Here is a 3,973-nt window from a genome sequence, read left to right as displayed (position 1 = left end):
TCCTGCTGTAGTTGCCTTAACCGGCCTAAATTCCTGTAACGCTGATGTTCTTCAGCTCACACTACACTGCTGGAGCCCACATTCCTCCCTCTCTTCTTTGTCCTAATCACTCATTACTCTTGCTTTCATAACTCAGGATAAATATTATAGTATTAATGTAATCACAGTAGTAACGATTAGAGAGCGCATGAGCAAATAGTGCTTTGTGATATTTGCCAGCCTGAATCACCGCAGCATCTCCACAACAGTGTGCAAGCAAGGACTTGATTTTGTGGTGAGGTTGTGCCTGTGTGGAGCTACAAGTCTTTGTAAGGAGCTGTTGCTATAGTGGAGCCTTTAGCCTGGGCTGTGTGTCCTTCTCTGCAGCCAAAGAACACAGGACTATTGCGGTAGTTGGAGGTAACCTTCACTGAGTGTGTTCCCCAAGCGTGCCAGCTTGATTTTGTTTGTTTCTTCATGGCTCTGTGCAAATAGAATGGTGAGGACAGGACTACAGGAGGTCAGGGTTTTCTTGAGATGCAGCATGGACGTTACCGGCATAAATCTAACCGAGACTGAAATGGTTTTGGCCGGAATCTCTTCTGTTTACTCAATATTTCCATTTTTAACCAAAGTACTGCCTCAAACGGGGATGTGAATCATTGGTCTGAGTACAGGAGCTCCAAAAGACGAAATCCAAACATCACATCCAGTTCGAGCCAAGGATGCTTGGTTTGGGTCTGGGATCCATGGCTCATTTCCGATTCCCTGCCTGGTTTTCTTGGTGTGTTTTGGGTTGGAAGGGTTTCTCTTCGGTTGGTTGGTTTCTCACAAGGAAGTAGAAGGAAACAGCCTGCCTCACATCGGATCAACACTATTTTATGTGGTTCCAAGGGATGGATGCAGGAGTTAAGACCAACCCAGCACACGTGTATATGGATAACAGGAATAGCTTTTACTGGATTGCACAAGATAGAAATGAAACCTTTGGTGTTTCAACAGCTTCTTGGGAGGTGAAAAAAGAGTTAATAGCTCACCAGGAGTGATGTTTTGGCTTCTTCCTCTGGAATACGGAGTAGTAACTGTAATGGAAAGAGAACATTGAACTGGGCCGACCCTGGGCTTCTGTTCTACCAGGTAAAGAAGGGAAGAGTGAATAACCCTTCTTAAACAATGCTGTCTACCACCACCTAGTGGAAAGCACCACCTCGGGTTCCTCCACCTACTTGAATTCATCGTTTCTCTTGGGGAAAGTCAGGACTCGATTGCTGTTTCCCCCTCCCATTTTGTATGGAAATGGAGATAGTAACAAAAAAGTGATTTCTAAGAACTATTTCTGAACCTGAACAACCTGCTTCCTGCTCTGAGCTAAATCCTCACTTGTGTCATCAGCAAAAACAGAGGCAGGAAAACCCAAGGAGAATTCTATGAAGTTTAATTAGTGCAAAGTGCTCTTAATAGCAAATAGGGCTTTTGGTCCAAGGATCTCAGACTGCTTTGATCCAAGTACTCAAATTACCGAGGCTTCAGCCAGCGATCCAAGAGGCAGATGTACTGCTGTGCTTGCTGTACAGCGAGATAAATAGCAGGGGTTGCAAAGTTAGAGTTGCCTCAATTCACATCATAAATCAATAGGGGAGGAGGAGAAAAAAATCTGCATAGTTGCAGAATTATTGGATCCCTGCTGCTTATACCAAGATGGTTTTACCTCTGGTGGCTTTTGGAGAGAGGAGACCTTCCTTCACCTTTGTCGGTGCAAAATGTTGTGCAAACGGAGAGCAGATTCTGGCAGCCAGCACAGTACAAACAACCCAGAACAGGTTCCTGTGCTTCTTGCTGTAGGGTTGTTCAAACCACATTGGCCACATGTTTTCAGTGAACGCAGGGAAGGAAGAGTAAGAAAGAACACTTACAGTAACACTAACTCATCCAGACAGCTCATGCTTTGGATGGGAAACTAATTTTCTTGATGCTGTTATGTCTGGTACCTCAGGGGCTGTACCAAGTAGATGAGATTTAACTTGCTGAGTCAGGAGGAAGGCTTGTCTTTGGCAGAGGAAGGAGGAGATGGGCTTAGTCACCTCTCAGAGTTCATTCCCAGTCCTCTTTTCAAAAGCACAGCTCCTGAATATAGCTCTTTTTGGAGCAGGAGGGGGGCAGGAAAACAGCATGCATTTATCCTCCCTGTTCTCTTTTCCTGCCAGGTTCTCATTGCCAGTAGTGCTGAATTGCTGGAGCCACATCTCCTGACTCTGAGACGTTGTGGCAGCAGCAGAGGCACTGCAAGGAGCCCATGGTGACAGCTCCTGACATTTTTGCTGTGCTGGTGCACACTCACACTGGCGTTTTGCTTGTAGCTACCCATGGGATGAAGCCCACGTCGCTTGGAGAGACAGTCTCCAAGCAGGAGACAAGCTGGGTTTTGCCACCTCATGTCAAGTTCATGCGTGGCTCTTGTTCAAAGCTGTAGCAATAAATGGCAGGTTCCATTGACTGATGGGCATAGGCAAGACCAGCACTTCCTTCCACTGAAACTACTTCCAAAAGGATGTGGACTTGGCACACAGAATCAGTTTTAAGTCCATGAGAGGAATTTTATAGCACAGAATAAAACCCAGGTTTTCTTAAGCCACCTCCACTGGGAGTTCAAATGAAGGTCCTTTATGTTACAAGGAATAGGCAGCAGAACTCATATGGTTGCTTACTCATACCTCAGCAGAGAAGTGGTAGCAGAGGGAGAATTCCTGGTTTAGCCTTTCATCACTTAAACCCACTTACAAGCCATCTTGACAGAACAGCCACACACTGTTCAGGGAGGAAGGGTGGGCTTGGACTTTGTCATTACTTTTATCCACTATTGCTCCATGACTCTCTTAATTCCTGATGAGAGCTTGTAGTAACAAAACACAGGGATGTCAGGAGCAATAGGAAAAGCATTGCTGCAGAATCAACCTCCTCTAGCAAGTGGCCAAAGACAAAACAAATGAGCATGGTGCTGAGGCATGAGGTGGAATTAGGCAGCACAAGCCCTTTGCAGCTCTGCTGCTGAGATGGAAGTGTCCAAATCACACTGGGCAGACACTGGGGACCATCACTTACTCACAGGAGAAGAACAACTCAGGGGCAGGAGGGAGAACTGGGCCCAAACTAAAGCTCAATGGGCAACTCAAGAGCTGGAAGTTGTCTGTGGTAATACTTCTCAGTTCCTTCTTCCCTGACAGCTGAACTAACACTTGTCACAGGAGCACAAACCAGGCAATTATAGCAAGCATGGATGCCACAGGGCTGCACAGGCTCACTATTTATAGTTCCCTCCTGATGAAGCTTTCCCACTGTGCTGCTGCACACAGGTTAAGGTACAGTCCTTGCCTCGGAGGGCTCACAGTCTAAATAAAAACAGAGAGAAGAAGGATTAGCAACCCCTTTTATGCTGAGAGCCAAGCCTTGGAGATGAAAGGATGAAAAGGAAATCCACAGCAGAGCCTTGAACAATGAACTCCAACTTCTGCCTAGCAAATTGCCCTTTACTGTATTAACTCCTTCCCTGCCTGAAGTGCCACCTCTCCACAACTCATAATTAGTGTCAGCCAGTCTGATGCAGTGTCACTGAAGTGTTCTTGCAAGCTCTGGCTCATCTTGCCACTGTTTTAAAGTATTTTCCTTAACTATAGCAGAGCTGGGAGAAGGGATGTGTGCCTGCCCTTAGTCCCTCAGGAGACCTGGGCCCTGTTGACAGGGTGGGAAGCATCAGAGCAGGACAGCATCCTGGTGCACTGACCCTGCTAAAGGGTGAGAGCAGCCCTGAGAAGGACACGGGGGTGTTGGGTGAGGAGAAGCTCCCCATGACCCGGCTTCAGCGTGTGCTTGAGCCCAGAACCCCCCCATGTGCTGGGCTGCACCCCCAGAGCGTGAGCAGCAGCTCAGGGAGGGGATCCTGCCCCTCTGCTGTGCTCTGGGGAGCCCCCCCCTGCAGCACCACTACCACCATCGGGGA

Source organism: Nestor notabilis, unplaced genomic scaffold, assembly GCF_000696875.1.
Source record: "Nestor notabilis isolate BGI_N333 unplaced genomic scaffold, ASM69687v1 scaffold1958, whole genome shotgun sequence".
Classification (NCBI taxonomy): domain Eukaryota; kingdom Metazoa; phylum Chordata; class Aves; order Psittaciformes; family Psittacidae; genus Nestor; species Nestor notabilis.
The sequence above is the reverse complement of the archived record's forward strand: the minus strand, read 5'-3'. Positions refer to the sequence as shown.